The sequence below is a fragment of the Rosa rugosa genome, chromosome 6, assembly GCF_958449725.1.
Source record: "Rosa rugosa chromosome 6, drRosRugo1.1, whole genome shotgun sequence".
Lineage (NCBI taxonomy): Eukaryota > Viridiplantae > Streptophyta > Magnoliopsida > Rosales > Rosaceae > Rosa > Rosa rugosa.
Genome location: NC_084825.1, coordinates 19,006,081 through 19,020,922, shown reverse-complemented (window position 1 = coordinate 19,020,922; position 14,842 = coordinate 19,006,081). Strand labels below are relative to the sequence as shown.

At 38.4% G+C, this 14,842-nt stretch overlaps 1 long non-coding RNA gene across 1 annotated transcript; it reads right to left on the bottom strand.

Annotated features, from left to right (window-relative positions):
- Positions 1–12,104: 12,104 nt before the first annotated feature.
- On the bottom strand, positions 12,105–13,511 carry LOC133717397 (uncharacterized). Its single transcript, XR_009849596.1, has 2 exons — positions 13,265–13,511; positions 12,105–12,809 (listed from the first exon to the last, which is right to left on the bottom strand). It is a non-coding gene; the product is annotated as an uncharacterized LOC133717397 (long non-coding RNA).
- Positions 13,512–14,842: the final 1,331 nt, after the last annotated feature.

The following is a 14,842-nucleotide window of genomic DNA, read 5'->3' as shown; positions in this document are numbered from 1 at the left end:
CAGGCGGTTACCACAGTGGCTCAAACGTTTCTCTTGAGCTCAGCCTCAACCCATCCGGAGCTGCTGACTAGGCTTAGTATAGCATAGTCCTCGTTTCCCTTTTTGTAATATAAAATCAATAAGATTGTGTGCATGTTTTCTTTTTCTTTTTTTTTTTTAACCACAACAACACCAAGGATCGAACCTTGGTCACTTAATACTCTTTTCAAAACCATCGAGACTCTGCTGCACACATCTTTCAAAATGATTTATCACAAACAATCATTCAAAACCTAGCAATCAATTAAGTCACACAGAGGTCAAGCTAGTATCCTCTGAGTCAAACCAAACACAATAATTTCGTCGCTAGAATTAGGGATTAATAAAGCTAAACACTTCCTGAGTTAGCTAGGAAAAACCCACATCTTTAGAGTCACACTTACAACTCTAAAAAAAATCTCGATCACTCCATCTATCAATTGCTTCAACAAGCAATATGTACCATCTTAGCATCCACTAATCGATACTGGTACCACACTCAGTATCTCACCCACGAATCACCTCACTGCTCATTTGGTGGTAAGTCAACATCTAGTGGGTCAAAATTCTGTGATTATAGCACTTCACACTAACCACGTCATAATCCATAATCTGTCCTCACAACAGTATCTGGCCTCATAAATTAGTTATACAACCCTAGCACTCCTAGAGTTGAAAACAACGTTATTACCTAAGCTCATACATCAACACAATGTCTCTTCACAGTCAATCCTATCACGAGGTCATATCAATCTTTCCATAAGTCAACCATACACAAAATCCATCATAGTAACAACGAATTATGCATTACTACTCAACAATAGTCAGTGAACCAGCACTCCACAATAATTTCCAATACCATCCGCAGATCTCAAACCACACCCCGACATTTAGCTAATATATAGTAGCTATCCTAAACACCAAACAACTGTGCATGAATGAATGCTCCATTATAACACAATTCCATCACTAAGCAACCAATAACTGCTAAGTATTCTTCAACTCAAAACATCTGCATATCCAACTAATGGAAAGTATCACAACTACTAGTCAAATACTCGTAACGACTTTAGATACAAGCATTGGTCAAACACCATGACCCCAACAACCAACGACTACAATGCACATAAGGATACTGTTTTTCGTGAAAACCATCCTCAATAACTCCACCAGAGTTTAATCCAAAGGTTCCCATTCCTCAAAGGTGATAACTCAAAGAAGCTACACAAGCTCCACCACTTCACTTACAAAGTCAACCTATGCCATGATCACTTGACATACTACCCTTATTAAAGGTAACATAAGTATCTCCCAAATTACATCACTACACTCGAACACCAATATAGTCTTGAGAATTCTGTCTCATAATCTCTCACACTCCTATCATCTTGAGTTGGTGAGATCAATTCTCTTTTCAACTATTCCTAGGGTCTCAATCTCTTTCACCATTTCAACCCAAGAATAACATCCATCACATCAACTACAGGTAGACTAGGCAACTCAACCTCTAATGCCTCCACCTCATCCTCAACTGTCTCCATAGAAAGGTCCTGTCCCTACATCAGACTCGACCTCTACCTCACCGACTCATCAGAGTTAAATCCAGAGGTTCCTATTCCTCGAAGATCACAACTCGCGGAAACTAAACTTATTCTAATACGAACTTAGTAGACAACTCTACCGTCCTACGGACTTACACGTTGTCTAGACCCCATACTAAGACATACCCAATGATTTTACCAGTACCGAAGAGTATATGATGGGGATCCGCTGCAGACGGGCCATCACTCGGGAGGTACTGATTATCACCAAATATGTACCTTACGCTCTGATACCAAACTGTCACGCCCCGGATTTTGAATGATAAATTCAAATCCGAAACCTGAATAATTACAATTACAAAAAAACCAAATCTCGAAACTTCGAGTTCATTATTACAATTCACTCTCACAATATATTATAAAGCTCAAATGAGCATAACACACCTCACAACTTACAATTGTTGTAAAACTCTAACAATTGCTCTAACCGCACGATCACCGTCCTGGTTCTCCTGTCCTGTAGGATTACCCGCTACACAATTTGAATAGTGTACCGGGAGTTGCAACAACACAAAACCCGGTAAGCTTTTTACAGCCAGTATGAGTAAACAAGAAAGAACTGTTGATTTATTAGATTTCAAGACTACCACAAACCCACGTTACTTTCTCACTCTCATATATATATATAGACACTTATGAGTTACTCTCAATTTAGCTCATAAGATCACTCACCCTCATATATATATGTAGACACTTATGAGTTACTCTCAATTTAGCTCATAAGATCACTCACTCTCATATATACATATAGACACTTATGAGTTACTCTCAAATTCGCTCATAAGATTTCCCAACATTTGGTAGACAGACTCATATATATATATAGACCCTTATGAGTTACTCTCAATTTCCCTCATAAGGTTACCATATATATATTGACACTTATGAGTTACTCTCAATTTCACTCATAAGGTCACTCCACATTTGGCAGACAGACTAGAGCTCTAACTGAACGTAACCACTCGTCCGGCCACAGACGTGATTACGATTTAATACTATTAATAACCACCAGCCCGGTACGAGAGCGTGATTCACTAATAGATGCCATGGTCACCTCGTGACCTAGTGATCTCCACAGATCACAACAATTTATTGTTCCTCAACAATAAAACTCAACACCTCTCACAATATATTGTTTCTCAACAATAAACTCAATACCTCTCACACTGTATTGTTTCTCAACAATAACTCAACACAACTCCAACAATACATATTATTTCACGTAAATAATATATATATAGACATTCACACAGGAATGTCTAGTAACACCAACAATAGTTCATATGATTGCAACAAAATAAGCAATTAATTGTATTGGGTTCGTAATATGAACCACGTGAGGTTTACTCACCTCTAATCCAGCTGCGTCTTCTTCACAGCTCCATTAACAATCTCACGAATCGTCCGCCAAATAAATCCATCGATCACCTAATCCAATAATGATCTTAACTTAGCCAACAACTCAAAAGCACACATATACGGAAATCCACGGTTGGATTCTAATTTAATGATGATCCAACGGTCAGATCGAAATTATACGATGATCCAACGGTCGGATCCTCACGGATCGCCCTTAGGATCATCCTCCAAAATTATCATAAAGACTCAGATCTTCTTGAATCACTCTAACAAACATCTCCATAAAATTATATGAAAATCCGACGGTCAGATTCTCACGAATCGCCTTCCGAATCACTATTTCTCAATTATACGAAGATCCAACGGTCGGATCTTCGCCCGTGACCTCACAAGGTCACCGGGACAGTCATACGATCAACATATCCAAAATTGAAGCAAAACCGATGGTCAGATCTTCACAGATCGTAAACCGAAGATAAACGTAAAAACGTTAAATAGTAACGTCAAAACGTAAATCCACTATTTATCAACTTTTTCTAACATGACCATGTTATATAACAAAACGCTCGTATGGATGCATAGATCATCGCTTAGATAATGAAAACTCGAAATATGGTCTGATGCGCCGCCACAAGCGGTGGTCAGTGGGCGGTCAACGCGGCGGTCAACGCCGGTCAACCACCTCAGATGGCAAAGTGACCAACTACAAACTGGTTCAAAATGAAAGGGTGGTCGACTTCCATACCTGGAGCTAAGTCTGGTTTGGCCTAGATCGTCCTAGATCAAGCGTTGAAGTTGGATTAATCTCGTGCGTCTGATCAGATTCCAGATTGAATCAGGGACGTCGAAATCTTCAACTCGTGATCTTTCACTCCACACTCCAAATCGTCAAGCAAGGAGGATATGAGGATGATTAGGGGAAGGAGGAGATCACAAAAATGGGGAGGATCGGCCTCGGAGACGCCGGCAAACTGGAGTTCCGTCCGGGTCACCGATTGGAGGTTGGGTGGCTTCGATCCAGGTCTGGGAGCAGCGACGGGGCGAGGCGACACCGGAGGGAGGCTCAACGTGGGGCGGCGATCTCAGGGAAGCCCGGGTCCGGGGACGGAGGAGGCCGGAGGGTGGTGAAAAAGCCGGGTCGGGTCGAGCTCGACCCGCCGGGTCTGAGGGGAAAACAGAGAGAGAGAATCGGGGCTGGGGGTCATTTTGCAAAAAAAAAATAATTTTTCGTCCTTAATGAAAAATCAGATATTTTTCCTATTTATAGAAAATTCCCAATTTTCAAATATTCATAACTTAATCATACGAACTCCAAATAATGCGTTCCACATGTCCACGAACTCGTATCGACGAGCTCTACAACTTTCATGAAGGAAGTTTTCCCAATTTTTGAACGTATAAAAAGTCAACTTTGTTGACCCCCTAAAAAACGTTCGTTTTCGAAAATAAAATCGTTCGAACTAATTCCACACTTCTCCAAGCTTCGTACTCGCTCCTACTATCGTGAAATCATTTCTAAAAATCAACGGAATTTAATTTGGATTTTCCGGGGTATTACAGATTCACCCCCTAACATCTAAAAGGAAATGTAAAAGGGTAAAGTTGGTATTGCAATAGTATGATGTGGCAAGATATATTATGTGGAATTGAAAATAAAATTTGTATTTGTTTACATAGCATGACACCTAGGATTTGAGGCCACAAATTTTAGGCCTCATTGAGGCCCCATATCATTGCCCTTAATGATATTAATTTGTGTGTTCAATTAATTTAGGGCATCAAACACTCATGAATGTGGACTCGTCCAATAGAGAATGAAGTTTACGATAAGATCCATGTTGATAACTTATAATGGTTGAATTTCAATTAAAATGTGTCTTGATCATGACCAAGAGGCAAGAGAAATTTGAAGTACTAATTAAACGGAGTTTGAAGCGGTTCATTGGTAGCTTGTTAATTAACAAATGAAGCAATTACTAATAAAATTGAATTTGACTACCAAAATTGATGGGTTTGGTAGGTACATACCAAATTCCTACATAAGAAATCCCGGTATTAGTGAGCAATTCAACTGTTGTTTGACTGATCAGTACTATTATCGAATTGTTCATAGGCATTTTACAAGTTTATATAATTCAGGGGATAATTTATACCTCACAAGTCAAGTAGAATATTACTTGGTGGGTGACTGGTATGTGATTGGCATGGACAATAAGTACGTTTTCAATTGCTTGCATCACGTACCGTACTGTTTTGCTCTTATTCTTTGAAGTGGAGGCCAAATATTACCTCTTAAAAGAGGCTTAGGCATTAACCATAAACTAGTGTAGTTTAAGAGAGTTAGGGATCCAAAAATAAGATGGGTTAATTGGCGTTGATTTAAGGGTCGTTCACCCTTAGTACAAAAATGGACTAAAATTAACCCACTTGCACCACCAAGAGAATTTTGTTCCCACTAACCCAATTTAAAGTAAAATAACAATTTTGCCCTCAACCTAATTAATGAATTACATGTGCCTATACAGGCCCGTTCCAAAGTGGACGTTCGCACTATCGCTAAAATGCGGGCGTCGATCTTTTGTAGCGTTTCAGGCAGTGACGGTGGCGCGAATCAGGTCGGACGGAGCCCGAAGGCATCCCAGACCTCTTCTAGGCAGCGATCGAGGTCGGAGGAGATCAAGGTTGCAGGTTTCTGGGCAGCGACCTCACCTGCAACTGCAGGTTCTGGGCAGCGCTGCAACCACGTTGTCGGCGACTCCACCCGACTGCAGACTGGTCCTTCCGACCCCTAACCTCCGTCCGGCAAGCAGCGCCGCCTCGTCGCGGCCTGAGAGGGGCTGCAGCGTCGACGTCCGCACTTTAGCGAAAGTGCGGACGTCCTCTTTGGAACGACTCCGTGTATATATATATCCTATCTAGAGCGGAGCTCCGCTTTGAAATTAACGTGTGAAGTTCGAGTTTTTGGTCACTTTTCGGTCGCTTATCCACATCTCGACTGTTCAGTTTTTAGGTACTATTGTATAGATCATCTCTGCAAATTTTCAGCCAAATTGATGATCGTTAAGATATCTAACTCGCTTAAACCAATCGACGGACTGAATTTGTCAACCTGAACCGTACTAGCTTTAAGGGAGTTATCAATGCCTTAATGATCATCATTTTGGCTGAAAATTTGCAGAGATGATCTATACACTAGTACCTAAAAACTGAATGGTCGAGATGTGGATGTGCTACCGAAAAGTGACCCAAAACTCAAACTTCACACGTTAATTTCAAAGCGGAGCTCCGCTCTGGATAGGATATATATATATATCTCCCCTCGGTGAAGGATTGGGCCCGGCAATTGGGAGTCGTTTGCTCCTTTACCGGATTCGCTGTACCCGGTAAAGTTCGACCTGGCCACATTGGAGCTGGTTTTGTAGCTGGTGAACGAGTTCGGTGTTGGATGTCGTCGTACCAGAGGTAGAAGACGGTTCGGCGAGTCGGAGTGGTATCCAAGAATCATAATTGAGGACGTCAGGGTCAAAGCGTTCAATTCCGACAACCGGCACGGGTTAGTTCACTTGGTTCTCTTCTGCATCGTCGTCATGGAGGTTCAATTGGTTGTGGGTTTTCGTTACCTTGGTTGTGGGTCTTGAATTGGAGGTTCACTTGGTTCTTGTCTCTTCATAACGAAGCCCTCATACAAAATTAAATCAAAGATTAGCTATGCTCTGTACTATGTAGAAGTTAATTAGCTGAACAAAGCATCCATGGAAATAGAGGCGAATTAAGCAAGCCAGTAGCCTGGCCAATGTGAGTTTACTATTTAGTGAGATAAACCCTTGTGCTCTCGTTGATATATAACATAGAAAAGAAGGCCATCACGTTGACATGTACATGTGTAAACTAGAAGTTGGAAAATGCATAATTCTATTCCTATAGTATTCTGAACGTTTCTTATTTTGGAGCATTAGTGATTTAATTGCTACTAGCTTTTTCTACTCTTTTGTGAATTTGTTTTCGTAGACTTCAAAGGTTTATTGGGGGGCAATAAAGGTCTATTGGGGGACAATAGAGGTCTGTTAAAGGTCTATTGGAGGGCAATAAATGTTTTAAATTGATGTAATCTCCTCGTTTGTTTTCTTAATCAAAGTTTTATTTGTCTAATTTTAAGGAGATTAGTTCTTATTCCAGCAACCGAAAGGTCTATTGGGGGCAATATATATAGGTTTATTGGAGGGGGCAATAAACCTCTCCAGCCCTATATAAGATCTCCGACAACTCTTTGGGGACTTTCGGCGAGGTTTTATAAACCTCTATTGCTCCCTAATAAAGGTCTATTGGAGGGCAATAGAGGTTTATTGCCCCTTTATTGGGGGGCAATACAGGTCTATTTGGGGGCAATAAACCTTTCCGGCGGCCTATGAGATCTCCGACGACCTCTTTAGTGACCTCCGGCGAGATTTTCAGAGAAGTCCAATGGGTGGCGGCCGGTGACCGAAATCCGGCAACCAGTGAAGTGAATCCAGCGGCCGATGGCCGGACTCCGGCGAAGTCTCCTATGAATTCTCTCTCTCTCTCTTTATGTAACAAAGAGGTGAGGGTAAAATAGTCTAAAAAATAAAATAAAATAACAAAAACAAAAATTAATTGGTATTAGGGCTGACAACTATCAGTTAGAGCTGACATCTATCAGTTATCTCTGAACTTCTATTTTTATATAGATAGATAGATTCAAACTAGTAACACACCATTGATGCCAAAAAGCTTCATTAATTCATTGCCAGAACGATAAAAGGTTGCCTGCTTTAAAATCTGACCACCTGGTATGAAGGCCCTTTCGTTTAACTTGGACAGATACGTAATTCATTAATTTAGAGCTGACATGTATCAATTATCTCTGAACTTCTATTTTTATATAGATAGATAGATTCAAACTAGTGACACACGTACCATTGATGCCAGAAAGCTTCATGAATTCATTAATTGCCAGAACGATAAAAGGTTGCCTTTAAAATCTAACCACCTAGTATGAAGACCCTTTCGTTTAACTTGGACAGATACCTAATCATTAATTTAGAGCTGACATCTATCCGCTCTCTCTGATCATAGATAGATTTAAACTAGTACAGACGGTTGCATGTTGCTCTCAACAATCCACAGCATTTGAGTTGGTGAAGGAAACTAGTGGACAAAATGAGCTACAGCGAGCTGTCTTAGTTACCAAGAAGAATTTTTCAGCAGAACGACCAAATTATCAAACACATTGCCATCGACGTCCATTATCTTTTTTGAATTGTTAATGGCTATGTTGACTTGAACAAATCGCTTCCGGTACGTTCAAACGCTTAATTTGCTTCTTCTCCAAGGTTCAAATCCTGATGAGCGACTACACGTTAACTAGGATACTGTATGGTACGTATAATATGATACAATAACGATGCCTCTGGTTTGAGTACAAGACAGTTTCATTCCAGCCAAACAAAAGGCAAGAGAAATTGTTAGATTTCTAGATTGTAATATGTGACAGTTGACAGTTGGTTAGGTGAGTGTTAGTTGTGTTATAAGCAAGACATGAGTAATTTACCCGAAGATTAGGTTACATGCATGTAAAACCAGATCGAGTCAAATTGGTCGATCTACAAATTAATTGAAGTCGTTCAGAATTAAATCATCACTTTTAATTAAGTCGTATATATTGAATTGGATTATCTCTTTATCAAATATATATATTACAGTTCGTGATTTGGAAGATCCAAACAAATCACTATAATTAAAGTCTTATGCAATTTCAACGCACTTGATAATGAAAGCCTCTGTAGTCGACATTCCATCATCTTAATTTATGTACGTTATGGATCTATCTTCAATATGATCTCCATCGCAGTTTGATATTGAATTGAATCAATTATTAGTCAAATTTGTATTAAAAATTTGTTAATATGGAGTAGATTTGATTATTTATGTAATGCTCTCATGAAAATATTGGTTCATTTAGCACTTAGCTAGGCCTACTACAACAGAAAAATTAATTTGCGAGAACAAGTTTGTCGCTGAAAATCAAAATTTCCTCACCATATTGTTTTCACAAGGAAAACATTTTGGTTGTCAGTTCCTCTCAGGAGTCAAGAAAAGTTTATGCGAGGAGAATACTATTTCCTCACCAAACCTTTTTCGCGATGAAAATATTTTTTTCTCACCGTTATTCTTTAGCTACTACTTTTTTCCTCGCCTAAACTTATATTTTTTCCTCACTGAAAAATACTAAAGGCTAGAAAATAGTCGTTAAATATATTTTCTGATAAAATATATTTCATCGCTAAACTATTATTTCCTCGCTAATGACAAGTAATTATAAATAATAAAAATTTTAAAATACATTTTTTGAGACGAAAATAATTTTGTCGTTGTAGATAGCTTTGGGTGAGGAAGTTTTTCCTCACTATAAGCTATCTTCAACGAGGAAATTTTCTTTTCCTTGTACTATGTATCCTTTTAGCAAGAAAACAATTTCTCCCTAAACGTACTCAATCACGAGCAACTTTACTTTTGTCATTGTAGATTCTCTTGTCCATAACGAGAAAATTCATTTTTGTTGCAGTTGTTTAGTTATGGCAAGGAATAATAATGTAGATAATAAAGATGAGTAGACAAAAGAAATATATATTAAAACTAAAGTAATAACTCAAAGTATTCCTTTACAATAAGTACTAATTTAAAGTACTTATATCAATACAATATACTTATTCAAAAGAGTTTAGGGATCCTTCTTAATAAATTCAATATAGAAGTAACTAATTAAAATCATTTGGTTATTGGTGAACACCTCAATTTTTTTTCTGTGGCATCCTCCTGATCACTACCCCAAATCTTGCATCTCTTCTAGTCTTGCACTTAGAAATATCCGCTGAGTACGAGTGTCCTGATATAGTTTCTTGATTTTCTATTTGAATGTTCTTTTTAACATAAAAAGTAAAAGGAAATCAAACTCTGAAAAAGATGCACCAAAACATAAGGCAAAGTACAGAATTGCACATAACATATGAAAGACTTTAAGTTATAGCAGTAAACCTACCGAATTTAATGAAAGCATACGATCTTGCAGCAGTTTCAATCTGGGCTCCATTAACATGCTCAAATTCGTTCTTGAGATCTTCAAGATACTGAAAGGCAAGTTTCTTTGAATAGGCTTGGTCACAAATTGTCAAGTAACAGACACGTTCTTCAATTATATAACTAAGAACAAATGTCAAGGCAAAAGCCAATAGATGTATGCTGTTCCACAGACGAGAAGAATCATATACAACATTTATAAGGCAAGAACTAACAAACAAAATGCTATTGAAAACCACACCAAAGAGACAAAATATGCATAAAATCCAATACTAGTATAATGCAAAAGATATTACCATAAAAGTTGCATGTATATTACAAAATAAAAGCTAGAAAGATATAGATCTAGCGATCTTAAGCTAATTAACTAAAACAACATATACATATGCCATATTGGATGTCATGCGTCTATGTTATTAGAATGTAGGTCACCATTTAATTTGGCGGGTCATAGAACACATACTTTTAGCGAGAAAATTATAGTTTTGTCACCGTTAAATTTGGCGGGTCTTATACATTTTTCCGCCAAATTAATAACGAGGATAGTGTTATTTCCTCGCTAATCGTTTCTTTTATTGAGGAAATGGTTCCTTGTAGAACACGAACTTTTAGCAAGGAAATCATAATTTTGTCGCTGTTGAATTTGGCGGGTCTCACAATTCTCCGCCAAACTAATAACATGGATAGTGTTAGTTCCTTACTAATTGCTTCTTTTGACGAGGAAATAATTCCTTGTAGAAAATAGACTTTTAGCGAGAAAATCATAATTTTGTCGCTATTGAATTTTGCTGGTCTTACACAATTTTTCACCAAAAAAATAACGATGAAATTGTTATTTTCTAGTTGAATGTCATTTTCGCAATGAAAAATTCCAAGTCTCATATTTTCTCGTTAATAACATGACGCTTTGGAGACCAATTTATGGTCAACTTTAATGATGAACTAAAATATTCATCGTAGAAAATGATATATAGTGAGGAAAATATGTTTCTGGTAGAAAACTTAATGACATTTAGCGAGAAACTGAAATATTCCTCGTAGAAGGTGACATTTATTGAAGAAAATAAATTCATTGCAAAAAACTTAGTCGCTAAAAAGAATTTATGTTGTAGTATTATACGAAAAAATGAATTCTTAGAAATTTAAATAATCAACTCAAATTCTCGTTTCACTATTAAGTTAATGTATTATGGAATTTCTATAAAAGTAAGATTGTTAGAGTCTTGTGAGCTGGCTCCAAGTACCGTCCCCAGTTTAAATTGTAGGCTGCACCGCTGCAGCTCACCTAGCTACATGAAGCCATAATCCCTTTGTAATCGAAATAGCATATCACTACAAGAAATCTAGGCTTTTACCGCCTAAACTTTACGGCATGCAAACATGTGTGCCATAAAAATTGGTCATTTACGGCGTGCATTTAAAGCATGCCGTAAATGTAGTATTACATAGAGCTATTTATGGCGTGCTTTAAAAGTGCGCCGTAAATGAGATCTTGTCTTGAGTTATTTATGACTTGCGTTGATAGCATGCCGTAAATGTAGTATTATGTAGAGCTATTTACGGCATTCTTTTATTGTGTGCCGTCAATGAGGATGAGGTATTTACTGCATGCATTAGTTGCGCGTCGTAAATGGGGATGAGCTATTTACACCTCAAATTGTGTTGCCCGCTCAATTTTTTTTTGCCAAAACTCAAACTTCAAACTTTTTTTTTTTTTGGAAAGGAAACATTGAAAGCAAAACCTCTCTCTTCTTTCAAACGCCCAACCCTCGCAGCTCGCCGCCTCGCGAAATCTCCCTCTTCATCCTTACCCACATGGCCAAAAACACCAGTTGCTGTTGAAGCAAAAGCCAATCCTCTAGCAATTGCAGTGGGTAAATTTCTCTATCATCTCTCCCTCATCTACATATAATTAAACAAAAATTGCAACATTGACAATGAATTTGTTCAAAAACTTATAATAAGGTCGTAGGTGATGTAATTACCATTAATAGAACTAAGATTACACAAAATAGGACTCAATGTTACCACTTTGACACAAATTTGTTGTCACATTCATAAATGTGTGTATAACATATGGGTATGTATTATAGAATTTTCCCTCGTTGTCAGCTTAGCTGAAAAGCTTTGAAAAGCTCTCCAATATTTCAAGTACGAATACCTGGATGGGTGCCAAGGCTAGTTGCAGCTGGGTCAAGATCCGTCTTCTATTTTTGGTGAGTACCCGAGAGGAGCATGATTTATTTGCAGATAAGGAAGAAACTGCAGTTCTTAGAGATGAATGCTTAACTCAGTTCTCAAATAAGGAATTAAACACGGGTGTCCATAGTATTTTTCTGGGTAACCGGGAGATTGAACCTCCGCTAAGAAAATTGATGCTCTGTCCAAAGGATTGAAGCTCCGTCAATAAGACTGACGCTGATGCTCCGTCAAGAGTGACAGTTGGCTGATGGAGATTGATAGGCACGCTTATGCTCCGCTGGCGGCGGCGCCCCGTCAAGAGGAGGAGCTGATGCTTCATCAAAAGGAGTGAGTTGACTCCATCAAGAAGCTCTGTCAAGAAGAATAAGTCGCTAGTTGTCACACGCCGGACCCAACGTCGGTGGATTTTAAGCACCTGACCCCGAATTTGAGGTGTGAGTGTTATAAAGCAGAATGTAAATAAGCTCTTCCTTCTAGACTCTTCATTCTAGGCTCGTCCAACCCACTTTGGCTCATCAAAATCTAAGTACTTCTCTGCAAAAGGTATTAGAGATGGATGGCTGAGCAAAACCACGCGCTCAGTGAGTAGATCATGTAATATGCCAGTAAAGCTATGTCATTTTACACACACTAGAAAGTAGTATATCTTATACATATCAATTCACAGCAATTTATCACATTGCATCATCCCTTCTTATTGATTATCCTTCAATTTAGTGACCACCACGGGCACCCTAATGGCCTTCTCTAGCCCTATATCACCGTGTGACACATCCTTACCTCGGCATAATCAATCAAGAAGTTCTCATGTTCCATGATTAGTCAAACAATGGATCCAACACATAATATATATAAACTCCGCATATTTCGCAAATAGACATGCTTCACTTGAAAATAGAGAGATATTTCGTAAATAGATAAAATCATGATTTTCCACCATTTTTGTAGAAAATAAGAATATTTGAAACATATTACACAAACCCACTCACCTCGATAATACGAATCGCCTCCTAGAATACCGATCGTTAACCTAGCCTCCTAAAACGAGCCATCTAGAAATTACGGTTGGATCTAACTCAAACATCTATGGATAGAAAGAGGACATCAAGACGAATCCATAGCCCTTCGCGGATCCTGAATCGGAGTTACGGATCAAAAGTTATGATCCGCCAAAGTTTTAGAGAGAGAAAGCTAGAGAGAGAAATTAGAGAGAAAAAGCAGAGAGAGAGAAATCTCTTCGAAATTGGTACGGAAGAATGGGGTGGCTGAGTTCCTATTTATAGGGAGAGAACTGCCACGTGTCAAGACATGAATGGTTGGTTTGGTGCCACTTGTCAACTTCTAAATCAAACACCAACAAGCTTATATGCCACTTGTCAAGCACACAAAGACATGATGCCACCATTTTACACATGTCAATCTGATCTTGCACATGCAAGACACGTTTGGCTGCTGCTACTTGGTCTCCAAGTCAAGTCTACCGACCAATAATGACATGCCACGTCACCAGTTAATTTGATTTCCAATTAAACTTCAAAAATTCTTTAAAAATAGCTCGGGAACCCAAAAAATTAACCGAAAAATGATACGAACTCGTGGTGACCTCTACTTTCCATTTCCAAGCTCAAAATCAAAATTTGACTAACTTCAAAATTCGGGATCTCATAGTAGTGATTGTCGTTGGCGGGCTGCAAGCCTCTATTCACATGGGAGTCCAGAGTAAATGGGCACCCAAAAGTTGTTTGTGTATGACGCTGACTTGATACACATTTACGCAAGCGTACGTATCATTGTCAAGATAGGGAAATATTATCCCCAAAGTTATCGTACCACGGGGATTAGTGGCTAACCCACAATTCTTGAGTAATCGGAAATAAAGACACTTAGCACACAAAGAAAAAGAAAATAAATAAAAATGCTACTCTAAAGTACCAAGCCTTAGAAATGCTCGGCTTTGGTTCTCACCAAAGCCTAATCAAAACTAAGAGCCTAGTGGTGGTTATTTACAATGAAGTAGGAAATGTCACCGAAAATGTAATTTGCATTTCTAACAACTAAAGTGCAAGAATTTAAATGGAGACTTTAATTAACAACTAAATTAAATAAAGCAAAGAAAAGTAAGAAATGATATAGATATGAGATTGGTAGTTAGGGATGAATTCTAACCCTAATTCAATGCTAGATGCTAATACATGCAATTTATTAAAGATAGTAGAAGCCGTACTTAAGGCTTTTCAAGGCCCAAGGGCCGAAATTCCTTTTCATGGTATTCCTACTCCGGTTCAAGGGCCGTAGGAACTCACTTGACATGAATTAGAGCCGGTTCAAGGGTCACTAATTCACATCAAGAGGCCTAGAGTTCGAGGAATTAGGCAACCAAGCTCACCATAATTGCGGTCAAGCTAATCATGTAGTGAACCATGCTTGTACTTCCCACGAATATTAAATCGGGGTTCTAGCTCTAAAATCTAAGGATGTCATCCCCTAAATTTTAATCTAGATTTATTAAAACACATATCCAAGAGTTGACAATTCCTAAGCATGCATTCTAATCAATTATCACAAAA